Below are 16206 nucleotides of genomic sequence, written 5' to 3' on the forward strand. Positions count from 1 at the left end.
AGAGATTTGACCTGTGAAACTGCAAAACCACAGTTATAGTTATGTGGCATACACCAGACTCTTTTAAACAGATATATTGGTGTCTGACCAGTCAGGGAGACACTATTACTGTTTTTTTACGGCCAAAAATGCCAAAATCAGGATAATACAGAGATTTGACCAGTGGAACAGCAAAACCACAGTTCTATTTTTCTGGCCTACACCAGACTCTTTTAAACATATATATTGGTGTCTGAACAGTCAGGGAGACAGTATTACAGTGTTTTTTTATGGCAAAAAATGCCGAAAGCAGGATAATACAGAGATTTGACCCGTGGAACTGCAAAACAACAGTTATAGCTATGTGGCGTCCACCAGACTCATTTAAACAGATATATTGGTGTCTGACCAGTCAGGGAAACACTATTACAGTTTTTTTTAACAGCAAAAAATGCCAAAAGCAGGATAGTACAGAGATTTGACCCGTGTAACTGCAAAACCACAGTTAAAGTTATGTGGCATACACCATAATCTTTTAAAGAGATATATTTGGTGTCTGAACAGTGAGGGAGACATTATTACAGTTTTTTTTATGGCAAAAAATGCCAAAAACAGGATAATACAGAGATTTGACCCATGGAACTGCAAAACCACAGTTCTATTTTTCTGGCCTACACCAGACACTTTTAAACATATATATTGGTGTCTGAACAGTCATGGAGACACTATTACAGTGTTTTTTTACGTCAAAAAATGCCAAAAGCAGGATAATACAGAGATTTGACCCGTGGAACTGCAAAACCACAGTTATAGTTATGTGGCGTACACCAGACTCTTTTAAACAGATATATTGGTGTCTGACCAGTCAGGGAGACACTATTACAGTTTTTTTTAACAGCAAAAAATGTCAAAAGCAGGATAATACAGAGATTTGACCCGTGGAATTGCAAAACCACAGTTAAAGTTATATGGCATACACCAGAATCTTTTAAATAGATATATTTGGTGTCTGAAGAGTCAGGGAGACACTATTACAGTTTTTTTCATGGCAAAACATGCCAAAAACAGTATAATACAGAGATTTGACCCGTGGAACTGAAAAAAACACAGTTATAGTTATATGGCGTACACCAGACTCTTTTAAACAGATAAATTGGTGTCTGACCAGTCAGGGAGACACTATTACAGCTTTTTTCTACGGAAAAAAATGCCAAAAGCAGGATAATACAGTGATTTGAACTGTGGAACTGCAAAACCACAATTCCATTTTCTGGCCTACACCAGACTGTTTTGAACAGATATATTGGTGTCTGAACAGTCATGGAGACACAATTACAGTTTTTTTTAATGGCAAAACATTCCAAAAACAGGATAATACAGAGATTTGACCCATGGAACTGCAAAACCACAGTTATAGTTATGTGGCCTACACCAGACTCTTTTAAAAAGATATATTGGTGTCTGACCATTCAGGAATACAGTATTACAGTTTTTTTTTTACTGCAAAAATGCCAAAAACAGGATAATACAGAGATTTGACCCGTGGAACTGAAAAACCACAGTTCTATTTTTCTGGCCTACACCAGACTCTTTTAAGCATATATATTGGTGTCTGAACAGTCAGGGAGACACTATTACAGTGTTTTTTAACAGAAAAAATGCCAAAAGCAGGATAATACAGAGATTTGATCCGTGGAACTGCAAAACCACAGTTATAGTTATGTGGCGTCCACCAGACTCTTTTAAACAGATATATTGGTGTCTGACCAGTCAGGGAGACACTATTACAGTTTTTTTTACGGCAAAAAATGCCAAAAGCCGGATAATACAGAGATTTGACCTGTGGAACTGCAAAACCACAGTTATGGTTATGTGGCATACACAAGACTCTTTTAAACAGATATATTGGTGTCTGACTAGTCAGGGAGACACTATTACTGTTTTTTATTATGGCAAAAAAATGCCAAAAGCAGGATAATACAGAGATTTGACCCGTGGAACTGCAAAACCACATTTATAGTTATGTTGCGTACACCAGAATCTTTTAACAGTTATATTGGTGTCTGACCAGTCAGGCAGACACTATTTCGGTTTTTTTTTATCTCTAAAAATTCCAACCGAGGATAATACAGAGATTTGACCCGTGGAACTGCAAAACCACAGTTCTATTTTTCTGGCCTACACCAGACTCTTTTAAACAGATGTATTGGTGTCTGACCAGTCAGGGAGACACTATTACTGTTTATTTACGGCAAAAAATGCCAAAAACAGGATAATACAGAGATTTGACCCGTGGAACTGCAAAACCACAGATATAGTTATGTGGCATCCACCAGACTCTTTTAAACAGATATATTGGTGTCTGACCTGTCAGGGAGACACTATTACAGTTTTTTTTACCTCAAAAATGCCAAAAACAGGACAATACTGAGATTTGACCCATGGAACTGCAAAACCACAGTTATAGTTATGTGGCGTACACCAGACTCTTAAACAGATATATTGGTGACTGACCTGTCAGGGAGGCACTATTACAGGTTTTTTTGATGGCAAAAAATGCCAAAAACAGGATAATACAGACATTTTACCCGTGGAGCGGCAAAACCACAGTTCCATTTTTCTGGCCTACACCAGACTCTTTTAATCAGATATATGGGTGTCTGACCAGTCAGGGATACACTATTACAGTTTTTTTTTATGGCAAAAAATGCCGAAAGCAGGATAGTACATAGATTTGACCCGTGGAACTGCAAAACCACAGTTATAGTTATTTGGCATCCACCAGACTCTTTTAAAAAGATATATTGGTGTCTGACCATTCAGGGAGACAGTATTACAGTTTTTTTTCACCGCAAAAATGCAAAAAACAGGATAATACAGAGATTTGACCCGTGGAACTGAAAAACCACAGTTCCATTTTTCTGGCCTACCCCAGACTCTTTTAAACATATATATTGGTGTCTGAACAGTCAGGGAGACACTATTACAGTGTTTTTTAACGGCAAAAAATGCCAAAAGCAGGATAATACAGAGATTTGATCCGTGGAACTGCAAAACCACAGTTATAGTTATGTGGCATCCAACAGACCCTTTTAAACAGATATATTGGTGTCTGACCAGTTAGGGAGACACTATTACAGTTTTTTTTACGGCAAAAAATGCCAAAAGCCGGATAATACAGAGATTTGACCTGTGGAACAGCAAAACCACAGTTATGGTTATGTGTCGTACACCAGACTCTTTTAAACAGATATATTGGTGTCTGACCAGTCAGGGAGACACTATTACTGTTTTATTGACGGCCAAAAATGCCAAAAACAGGATAATACAGAGATTTGACCCGTGGAACAGCAAAACCACAGTTCTATTTTTCTGGCCTACATAAGACTCTTTTAAACATATATATTGGTGTCTGAACAGTCAGGGAGACACTATTACAGTGTTTTTTTATGGCAAAAAATGCCGAAAGCAGGATAATACAGAGATTTGACCCGTGGAACTGCAAAACCACATTTATAGCTATGTGGCGTCCACTAGACTCATTTAAACAGATATATTGGTGTCTGACCAGTCAGGGAGACACTATTACAGTTTTTTTTAACAGCAAAAAATGCCAAAAGCAGGATAGTACACAGATTTGACCCGTGTAACTGCAAAACCACAGTTAAAGTTATGTGGCATATGCTATAATCTTTTAAAGAGATATATTTGGTGTCTGAACAGTGAGGGAGACATTATTACAGTTTTTTTTATGGTAAAAAATGCCAAAAACAGGATAATACAGAGATTTAACCCATGGAACTGCAAAACCACAGTTCTATTTTTCTGGCCTACACCAGACACTTTTAAACATATATATTGGTGTCTGAACAGTCAGGGAGACACTATTACAGTGTTTTTTTGCGTCAAAAAATGCCAAAAGCAGGATAATACAGAGATTTGACCCGTGGAACTGCAAAACCACAGTTATAGTTATGTGGCGTACACCAGACTCTTTTAAACAGATATATTGGTGTCTGACCAGTCAGGGAGACACTATTACAGTTTTTTTAACAGCAAAAAATGTCAAAAGCAGGATAATACAGAGATTTGACCCGTTGAACTGCAAAACCACAGTTAAAGTTATGTGGCATACAACAGAATCTTTTAAACAGATATATTTGGTGTCTGAAGAGTCAGGGAGACACTATTACAGTTTTTTTATGGCAAAAAATGCCAAAAACAGTATAATACAGAGATTTGACCCGAGGAACTGAAAAAAATACAGTTATAGTTATGTGGCGTACACCAGACTCTTTTAAACAGATAAATTGGTGTCTGAACAGTCAGGGAGACACTATTACAGCTTTTTTCTACGGCAAAAAATGCCAAAAGCAGGATAATACAGTGATTTGACCTGTGGAACTGCAAAACCACAATTCCATTTTCTGGCCTACACCAGACTGTTTTGAACAGATATATTGGTGTCTGACCAGTCAGGGAGACACTGTTACAGTTTTTTTACGGCAAAAAATGCCAAAAACAGGATAGTACATAGATTTGACCCGTGGAACTGCAAAACCACAGTTATAGTTATTTGGCGTCCACCAGACTCTTTAAAAAGATATATTGGTATCTGACCATTCAGGGAGAGAGTATTACAGTTTTTTTTACTGCAAAAATGCCCAAAATAGGATAATACAGAGATTTGACCTGTGGAACTGAAAAACCACAGTTCTATTTTTCTGGCCTACACCAGACTCTTTTAAGCATATATATTGGTGTCTGAACAGTCAGGGAGACACTATTACAGTGTTTTTTAACGGCAAAAAATGCCAAAAGCAGGATAATACAGAGATTTGATCCGTGGAACTGCAAAACCAGAGTTATAGTTATGTGGCATCCACCAGACTCTTTTAAACAGATATATTGGTGTCTGACCAGTCAGGGAGACACTATTACAGTTTTTTTTACGGCAAAAAATGCCAAAAGCCGGATAATACACAGATTTGACCCGTGGAACTGCAAAACCATAGTTATGGTTATGTGGCGAACACCAGACTCCTTTAAACAGATATAATGGTGTCTGACCAGTCAGGGAGACACTATTACTGTTTTATTGACGGCCAAAAATGCCAAAAACAGGATAATACAGAGATTTGACCAGTGGAACAGCAAAACCACAGTTCTATTTTTCTGGCCTACACCAGACTCTTTTAAAAATATATATTGGTGTCTGAACAGTCAGGGAGACACTATTACAGTGTTTTTTTAATGGCAAAAAATGCCGAAAGCAGGATAAAACAGAGATTTGACCCGTGGAACTGCAAAACCACAGTTATAGCTGTGTGGCATCCACCAGACTCATTTAAACAGATATATTGGTGTCTGACCAGTCAGGGAGATACTATTACAGTTTTTTTTAACAGCAAAAAATGCCAAAAGCAGGATAGTACAGAGATTTGACCCGTGGAACTGCAAAACCACAGTTAAAGTTATGTGTAGAGATGAGCGTTGTTCTACTCGAACTGTTCGCCAATCTCAAATTCGAGCTGTTTTGGGCGGTGTTCGAGCCGTTCGGCGAACACGAACAATTTGAGAAAAATTCGGCTGTTCGAGGTTATGTTCGATAACTGTTCGTACACCAAAATCATAACTGGATTTTTTCTCAGTAATGATGAAAATTAATGTTAATACGCAGTTTGAGTGTACAGCGGGGTGGGGGGAGGGGCAGGTGATGGATCTCTGCAGGAACAATGAAGATCTCCATTTTTTTTTCTCTTTCCCGCATTTACAGTGGGGAGGTGCAAACTGTCAGCCTATCAGCAGTGCACACACGGAGCGAAGTGCTTTTTTTCACACAAGCAAGGGCATGTGTCATTGGCAGTGTATGTCACATGTCCTTGCCCTATAAGACCAAGCCATTTTCCCCGTCGCCACCATTTTCTCACTGCTGCAGCTGCGTGTTAGACGGCACCGCTGTTGCTGTGTGCGCTATACCTTGTTAATTTCAAGCCAATTTTCGCACAAATATACAGATAGCTTGGGAGTAGGGAATAGTTGTGATTGCAGTCCTTTTAAGGACTAGGTTACAGCATTTCCTACGACTTTTATCAGGGAGGTCTGTGCTCTTAAATAGATCGGTTGTGGGAGTAAAGACTAATTGTAATTGCAGTCCTTTTCAGGACTAGGTTACATGAGTTCCTATCAGTTTTTGCCAGGCAGGTCTGTGCCAGTGCTGTGCAAGTTTTTTTCACAGCATTTGGCTGAATCTAGCAAAGCTAATGCTTTTTGGCCTATTGCAGAGTGTGTTAGTCAGTGGAGTAGCCTATCTGTGTTGCAAGATATACCACCTGTGTATAGAATACCAATTTTTTTACTGCACCTAGTGAAGTAAAATCTTTTGGGCATAGCATCATTCTATTAGTCCATCTATACTGACCTCCGTCAGGTTGCAAATTAAAACTAATTTTTATCTGCATCTACAGTACCTCTGAAAAAATATTTGGGCTTCTAGCAGTGTGTGGGACTTGTTCTATTAGTCCATCTATACTGACCTCCATCAGGTTGCAAACTGAATATATTTTTTTCTGCATCTACCTCTGAAAAAATATTGGGCTTCTAGCTGTGTGTGGGTCTTGTTCTATTAATCCATCTATACTGACCTCCATCAGGTTGCAAACTGAATATATTTTTTTCTGCATCTACCTCTGAAAAAATATTTGGCCTTCTAGTAGTGTGTCGGACTTTCTCTATTAGTCCATCTATACTGACCTCCATCAGGTTGCAAATTAAAACTAATTTTTATCTGCATCTACAGTACCTCTGAAAAAATATTTGGGCTTCTAGCAGTGTGTGGGACTTGTTCTATTAGTCCATCTATACTGACCTCCATCAGGTTGCAAACTGAATATATTTTTTTCTGCATCTACCTCTGAAAAAATATTGGGCTTCTAGCTGTGTGTGGGTCTTGTTCTATTAATCCATCTATACTGACCTCCATAAGGTTGCAAACTGAATATATTTTTTTCTGCATCTACCTCTGAAAAAATATTTGGCCTTCTAGTAGTGTGTCGGACTTTCTCTATTAGTCCATCTATACTGACCTCCATCAGGTTGCAAATTAAAACTAATTTTTATCTGCATCTACAGTACCTCTGAAAAAATATTTGGGCTTCTAGCAGTGTGTGGGACTTGTTCTATTAGTCCATCTATACTGACCTCCATCAGGTTGCAAACTGAATATAGTTTTTTCTGCATCTACCTCTGAAAAAATACTGGGCTTCTAGCTGTGTGTGGGTCTTGTTCTATTAATCCATCTATACTGACCTCCATCAGGTTGCAAACTGAATATATTTTTTTCTGCATCTACCTCTGAAAAAATATTTGGCCTTCTAGTAGTGTGTCGGACTTTCTCTATTAGTCCATCTATACTGACCTCCATCAGGTTGCAAACTGAATATAATTTTTTTCTGCATCTAGCTCTGAAAAAATATTTGGCTTTCTAGTAGTGTATCGGACTTTCTCTATTAGTCCATCTATACTGACCTCCATCAGGTTGCAAATTAAAACTAATTTTTATCTGCATCTACAGTACCTCTGAAAAAATATTTGGGCTTCTAGCAGTGTGTGGGACTTGTTCTATTAGTCCATCTATACTGACCTCCATCAGGTTGCAAACTGAATATATTTTTTTCTGCATCTACCTCTGAAAAAATATTGGGCTTCTAGCTGTGTGTGGGTCTTGTTCTATTAATCCATCTATACTGACCTCCATCAGGTTGCAAACTGAATATAATTTTTTTCTGCATCTAGCTCTGAAAAAATATTTGGCCTTCTAGTAGTGTGTCGGACTTTCTCTATTAGTCCATCTATACTGACCTCCATCAGGTTGCAAATTAAAACTAATTTTTATCTGCATCTACAGTACCTCTGAAAAAATATTTGGCCTTCTAGTAGTGTGTCGGACTTGTTGTATTAGTCCATCTATACTGACCTCCATCAGGTTGCAAACTGAATATAATTTTTTTCTGCATCTAGCTCTGAAAAAATATTTGGCCTTCTAGTAGTGTGTCGGACTTTCTCTATTAGTCCATCTATACTGACCTCCATCAGGTTGCAAATTAAAACTAATTTTTATCTGCATCTACAGTACCTCTGAAAAAATATTTGGGCTTCTAGCAGTGTGTGGGACTTGTTCTATTAGTCCATCTATACTGACCTCCATCAGGTTGCAAACTGAATATATTTTTTTCTGCATCTACCTCTGAAAAAATATTGGGCTTCTAGCTGTGTGTGGGTCTTGTTCTATTAATCCATCTATACTGACCTCCATCAGGTTGCAAACTGAATATAATTTTTTTCTGCATCTAGCTCTGAAAAAATATTTGGCCTTCTAGTAGTGTGTCGGACTTTCTCTATTAGTCCATCTATACTGACCTCCATCAGGTTGCAAATTAAAACTAATTTTTATCTGCATCTACAGTACCTCTGAAAAAATATTTGGGCTTCTAGCTGTGTGTGGGACTTGTTGTATTAGTCCATCTATACTGACCTCCATCAGGTTGCAAATTCAAAATAATTTTTTTCTGCATCTAACCCAGCCAATAGTTTTGGCCTAATACCACAGTTTGGCCACTCAGCTCTGCTCGGTTACCATCCATTGTTTTTTTGTGCAAACAACTCCAGAGTTGTGAATTAGTTAACCACCAAAATGAGTGGAAAAAGGCCTGCTGCTGGTGGAAAGGGGAATAGGCGTGTTGGGAAGGGGAAAAAAGGTTGTGTCCGTGGGGTAGGTGTTAAAGCAACAGTAACATCTGCAGAAGAAAGACCATCTTCCAGCCAAACTAAAATGTCTACTTCTTTTAGCGGACAATGTGATAAGATCCCTTTCTTACGGCCACGCCAATCGCTACAAATTCCAGATGAGGCACAAAAACAGCAGGTGCTTCAACGGATATCAAGTGCTCCTTTAAGTGGGCTCTCCTCCACATCAACTTCAACATCACAAATACTCCAGTCCTCAAAGGTGTCACCCAAATCGCACTTGCTTCCTCACAGCTCCCAAATCTCCAGCTGCCCGTCTGAGTATGAGGTAGAACAGATGGTTGAGTCTGCAGAGCTGTTTACTCATACTATAGCCTGGGAATCAGAGGTCGACTCCAGCGCTTCTGTGAATCCAGACGAGGAAATGATCTGCACTGATGCCCAGAATCTTTATGAGTCGGATCCAGGACCAGACGCAGAAGGTTCTGACCATAATGTAGACCCTCATTCCCAAACTGTAACTCCTGTTGGTGGAGACAATGAGGAAGACGATGATAAGACTCAAATACCTGATTGGAGCGACAACTTTAGTTTTTTGTCAGGGCAGGAACAGGTTGGCTCTGAGGACGACGGGTGTGATAACGCACAGGGTGATGATGATGAGGTCGGAGATCCCACTTACTGTCAACCCACAGTCAGCCAAGAGATGAGGTCAGCAGAAGAGGTGGAGGAAGATGCTAGTGACGACGAGGTCAGGTTGCGCCTTCCTGGACAGAGACGTAGTACTGGAAGCACGTCAACAACTGCATCCTCAAACACAACTCTGCCTCTCACCACAAGTCGTGGTGGCTCTTCAGGTCGCATGGGTGCTAAGCCTTGCATAGCCTGGGCATTTTTTCAGATCGATAAAGATGACCCAACTCGTGTTATCTGTAACATTTGTCAGCAAAAGCTAAGTAGAGGCCAAAAAATACATAGTTTGAGTACTTCATGCATGAACCGGCACATGGACATGAAGCATAAGTTGCAGTGGGAAGCTCAGTGTGCTACAATGCGGCCTAGCCGGCCGGGCCAACCACCGTCTGCCATATCTTGTGCATCTGCGGCCTCTTCATCCTCTGTGACTGGGGGGACAGCAGTCACACCTGTTTTGGGGCGCAGACCTGCCACCTCTTTACCCGCAACAGCCAGCGTGATTGGCAGGTCATCATTTTCTTTGGAGGTGGTAACACCAGCTGGTGTTGAGCGCTGTCCGACATCGATAGCACCACCTTTGGATCAAGGCAACCTAACATGTCCGCCTGCATCTTCCTCACAGACCAGCAGTTTGCCGGGGACACCCTTATCAACCCCGTCTAAGCACAATAGCCAGCCCTCGGTCCCTCAGATGTGGACAAGTAAAAGACCATTTCCTCCTAGCCATGAGAAAGCTAAGAGGTTGAATTTCACCATCTGCAAGCTCTTGGCTACAGAAATGCTACCTTTCCGCCTGGTGGACACAGAGGATTTTCGAGACCTTATGTCCGTCGCAGTGCCCCAGTACCAGATGCCCAGTCGGCACTACTTCTCAAAGAAAGGTGTGCCTGCGCTCCACCAGCATGTCGCACACAATATCACCGCTTCTTTGAGAAACTCTGTGTGTGACAGGGTGCATTTCACCACAGACACTTGGACGAGTAGGCATGGACAGGGGCGTTACATGTCGCGGACTGGGCACTGGGTAACTATGGTGACAGCAGGACAAGGGGCTGCTGTCCAAGTCTTGCCGTCCCCACGAGTTGTGCGTCAATCCTCTTTATGTCAAAGTTCCTCCACTGCTTCTGCCTCCTCAACCTCCTCTCGGTCTTCCACCTGCACCCAAAGCCTGTCTGGTCATGCCACAAGCTTTCTAACTGCGCAGAAGGGATCCTGCACACCTCCTTACTATGCTGGCAGTAGGGCTCAACGTCATCAGGCGGTTTTTACATTGAAATGTCTGGGAAATGTGAGTCACACAGCTGAGGAGTTGTGGTCAGCTCTGGAGAACCAATTTCATGAATGGTTGTCTCCACTGGACCTGAAACCAGGGAAGGCCGTGTGCGACAATGCTGCAAACCTGGGTGCGGCCCTTCGCCGGGGCAATGTCACACACGTGCCTTGTATGGCTCACGTGTTGAACCTGGTTGTCCAGCAATTTTTAGCCCACTATCCCAGACTAGATGGCCTTCTGCAGAGGGCACGGTCGCTGTGTGCTCATTTCCGCCATTCGCATCCCGCAGCTCAGCGACTTACATCTCTACAGAAGTTGTTGGGCCTGCCACTTCACCGGCTAAAATGCGATATGCCTACCCGGTGGAATTCAACTCTGCACATGTTGCAGCGACTGTGGCAGCACCGACAAGCCCTGGTGCAATACGTTCTGACGTATAGCCTGGGCCAACGAGATTCAGAGGTGGGGCAAATCACGCTGGAGGAGTGGTCTCAGATCAGGGACCTATGCACCCTTCTGCACAGTTTTGAAATGGCGACGAAGATGTTTAGTGCTGACGATGCCATTATCAGCATGACTATTCCGGTGATTTACATGCTGGAGCACATGTTAAACAGAATTCGGAGTCAGGTGGTGGCACAAGAGGAGGTGGAGGAAGTAGAGGAGGAGGAGTTGTATGCGGAAGGGCTAACATCTGCAAGGTCCAGAAGGTCGGCAGCACCAAGGCGGCAGGCATGTGAGGGTGGGGGAGATGGTTTTACCAGGGCGCATGGTAGCAGCCAAACTAGTGAGGAAGGTGCAGGAGCCCAGGAAGAAGTGGAGGACGAACTGATGGAAGACTCATCAGATGAGGGAGACCTTGATCACATTTCTGTTGTGCGAGGTTGGGGGGAGAGGACAGAGGAAGGAAGCATGATTGTTACCTCGCCACCAACACAACAGGGACTTGGTGCTCCTGGATGCGCAACACACATGAGTGCCTTCTTGCTGCACTACCTGCAACATGACCCTCGAATTGTGAGAATTAGAAATAATCCTGACTACTGGGTTGCCACACTGTTAGATCCCCGGTACAAAAGTAAATTTGCAGAAATTATTCCTGCCATAGAAAGGGATGCACGCATGCAGGAGTATCAGCAGAGACTGTTGCAGAATCTTACATGTGCTTTTCCACAAAATACCAGTGGTGCACGTAGTGAATCTCACAGTTCCAACTTGCCAACCGTGGGACCGTCAAGTGTTCAGCACTCAAACCGTAACAGAACCACAGTATCTGCTGGTAACATCAATTTTGCGGAATCATTTCACCACTTTTTTAGCCCATCCTTTGCAAGGCCACAGGAGACAAGAAGTCTGACACATAGTCAACGCCTAGAGACGATGGTACAGGAGTATCTCCAAGTAAACATTGAAGCCACGACTGTGTCACTGGACCCTTGCTCTTTTTGGGCTTCCAATCTGGATAAATGGCCGGAGCTAGCCACTTACGCCTTGGAGATCTTGTCATGCCCCGCAGCCAGCGTTCTGTCTGAACGTGTGTTCAGCGCTGCTGGTGGTGTGCTGACAGATAAGCGCACGCGGCTCTCCACTGATAATGTAGACAGACTCACGTTCATAAAGATGAACAAATCATGGATCCGAAACGACTTTTCTACCCCTGTGTCATCCTGGGGAGAGTAAAAGCTTGATGATTGGTTAAAATCACCCTACCAAACGTTTTAAGCTTTCAAATTACTAATCATGTTTATCTGTATCTTGACTGGAAAATAATTTGGGCTTTGTAGCAGTGTGCAGCACTGATCCTATTAGGCCATCTATAATAAGCTCCACCAGATTTAAAATTAAAAATAATTTTTAGCTGCATCTAGCCCGGAAAATAATTTTGGGGCTCCGAGATGCGCAAGACACATAAGTGCCTTCTTGCTGCACTACCTGCAGCATGACCCTCATATTGTCAGAATTAGAAGTAATCATGACTACTGGGTTGCCACACTCTTAGATCCCCCAAACTTTTCGATCAACCTTTTCATTTTAATAAAGACCAAAAAAATGGTCATTTTTGAAATTATAAGCATTAGCAGGTTGTTAGAAACTGAAATCAAACAGTTTTCAACTCAAAACTTTATTCTAGGTGATGTTACTTTTTCACATAGGACCCCTTGTTCGAAAGGAGCTTCTGAACTCTCTCGTCCATTGAATTTGTCAGGTTTTGGATGGTTTCTGCTTCAATTGTTTTGCATGAGTACAGAATACCCTCCCAGAGCTGTTGCTTAGATGTGAACTGCCTCCCGCCATCATAGACACTCCTTTTAATGATGCTCCAAAGGTTCTGAATGGGGTAGAGGTCAGGGGAGCATGGGGGTCACACCATAAGTTTGTCCCCTTTTATGCCCATATCAGCCAGAGATGCAGATGTTTTATGTGCAGCATGAGATGGTGCATTATCATGCAGAAAAATGATCTTGCTGTGAAATACACGGTTCTTCTTCTTGAACCATGGCAGGAAGTGCTGTTTGAGAAAATCCACATACATTATGGAGTTCATCTTTAGCGTCTTCAGGGATCCTAAAGGGGCCGACAATCTCTCTCCCCATGATTCCAGCCCAAAACATTACTCCACCTCCTCCTTGTTGGCGCTGTAGCCGTGTTTGCGTGGGGTGTCCATCAACCAGCCATCCTCCACTCCATCCATCTGGACCATCGAGCGCTGCACGGCACTCATCCGTGAACAAAACAGTTTTGAAATCAGTCTTCATGTAATGTTTGGCCCACTGGAGCCGTTTCTGCTTGTGTGAAGTGGATAGAGGAGGTCGACAGGATGGCGTATGCACAGCTGCAAACCTCTGAAGGACCCTGCATCTTGTTGTTCGGGGGACGTTGGAGGCACAAGCAGCTTCAAAAACTTGTCTGCTGCTATGACAAGGCTTTTTTGCCGCTGCTCTTTCAACCTGACGTAATTGCCTGTAGGAAAGAGTCCTCAATTTGCCCTTATCAGCACGCACACGTGTGTACTGTGAATCAGCTACATACTTCTTGATTGCCAAGACACTTCATCCTGATCATCGCACAATGTTGATTGTAGTCATGCCTTGACCTAAACACTCCACAATTTGTTGCTTCTCAGCAGCCGACACATCCTTTTTCTTTCCCATTTTGGCAGAAAATGTAGGCTGCTTAATAATGTGAGAGAGCCTTCTTAAGTAGTCTTGCCTTTCATTGGACACACCTGCCAAACTAATTAGCACAGGTGTCTGCAATTGCTTACAGTGATATAAAGAGCCCTGACACACATCACCATCAATGAGTTTAACTGACAAACAAACAAATTCTTCCCTTATCACTCCTAAACACTTTTTGCATAATAATTTGGAACGCGGTGTACATGTGCTTTTCCACAAAACACCAGCGGTTCACGTAGTGAATCTTACAGTTCTAACTTGCCAACCGTGGTCTGTATGGAATTGTTCAATAAAGGGCCCAAAATTAAGATAACATAGATGGGAGAGGTCTCTATGAATAGGAATTCCTAAGTATTTGATACCCTGTGAGGGCCAGGCAAAGGAAAAGTTGGACTGGATGGAATCCTATATGGATTTGGGGAGGGAGACATCGAGGGCCTCAGACTTCGCTGCATTGATTTTAAAATTTTACCATGTAACAAAGTGATCTATTTCAGCCATAACAGCATGGATGGATATATGTGATTGAGTGATATATACTAGGACATCATCAGCAAATAGAGAGCACTTGTACTCGGTGCCTCCCACCTCAATCCACCTAATATTGGGGTTATGGCGAATTGATGAGAGCAGGTGCTCCGTCACTAGGATGTATAAGAGAGGGGACAGAGGACATCCCTGCCTTGTCCCATTGGTGATTGTGAAAGGTGATGAAAATGTTCTGACGCACCCCCTGGGCCTTGGGACACCCGGAGCCGGACCCTTTTTGGTGGATGCTGGTGGTTGGAGTCTTCGTGGCGGCGACCCGGTTCCGTGGCTCAGGGCGGTCAAACCAGTGGCGGAACTATTTATGTGGTTTTGATGTTTAAATGTCCGACTACGCCACCCGTGGATTGCGGTCAGAGTGAACCGCCGCTACAGGGCAGACCGCTGAGGCTGGTGTTGTGGGTGCAGCAGAGCGTAGCATAACTCCCCACGGGAGGAGTATAGCCTCAGGGCAGTGTATGCGGAGGATGGGGGTGATGGTGCAGGGCAGCAGCAGTAACGACACGGAGTCAGTGATGCAGTCCAGGGCCTTTACTCACAGTTCTTATTATCCAGACCACGTCTGCAGGTAACGGCTGCCCACGTCGTACTGTGCTCACCAGGTGAGGGGCTCAGGCAGTTTGTCAGCTTTTGGACACCTTTGAAGGTGTTTTCTATGTGTTTCTATGTGTTTTTGTTTGCCTGCCATTGGTTTTAACGGTGTTCGAAGGTGTTCGACGAACAGTTCGACGAACAGTTCGGCGAACACACGGGTGTTCGACGAACCGAACCGAACTCGAACACTACGGGGGTGGCTCAAAACTAGTTATGTGGCATACACCATAATCTTTTAAAGAGATATATTTGGTGTCTGAACAGTGAGGGAGACACTATTACAGTTTTTTTTATGGCAAAAAATGCCAAAAACAGGATAATACAGAGATTTGACCCATGGAACTGCAAAACCACAGTTCTATTTTTCTGGCCTACACCAGACACTTTTAAACATATATATTGGTGTCTGAACAGTCAGGGAGACACTATTACAGTGTTTTTTTACGTCAAAAAATGCCAAAAGCAGGATAATACAGAGATTTGACCCGTGGAACTGCAAAACCACAGTTATAGTTATGTGGCGTACAACAGACTATTTTAAATAGATATATTGGTGTCTGACCAGTCAGGGAGACACTATTGCAGTTTTTTTTAACAGCAAAAAATGTCAAAAGCAGGATAATACAGAGATTTGACCCGTGGAACTGCAAAACCACAGTTAAAGTTATGTGGCATACACCAGAATCTTTTAAACAGATATATTTGGTGTCTGAAGAGTCAGGGAGACACTATTACAGTTTTTTTTATGGCAAAAAATGCCAAAAACAGTATAATACAGAGATTTGACCAGTGGAACTGAAAAAACCACAGTTATAGTTATGTGGCGTACACCAGACTCTTTTAAACAGATAAATTGGTGTCTAACCAGTCAGGGAGACACTATTACAGCTTTTTTCTACGGCAAAAAATGCCAAAAGCAGGATAATACAGTGATTTGACCTGTGGAAATGCAAAACCACAATTCCATTTTCTGGCCTACACCAGACTGTTTTGAACAGATATATTGGTGTCTGAACAGTCATGGAGACACAATTACAGTTTTTTTTAACGGCAAAACATTCCAAAAACAGGATAATACAGAGATTTGACCCGTGGAACTGCAAAACCACAGTTATAGTTATGTGGCCTACACCAGACTCTTTTAAACAGATATATTGGTGTCTGACCAGTCAGGGAGACACTATTACAGTTTTT

The sequence above is a fragment of the Phyllobates terribilis genome, unplaced genomic scaffold (assembly GCF_046119375.1).
Source record: "Phyllobates terribilis strain yellow unplaced genomic scaffold, ASM4611937v1 Scaffold_8__6_contigs__length_399053987, whole genome shotgun sequence".
In the NCBI taxonomy this organism is placed as follows: domain Eukaryota; kingdom Metazoa; phylum Chordata; class Amphibia; order Anura; family Dendrobatidae; genus Phyllobates; species Phyllobates terribilis.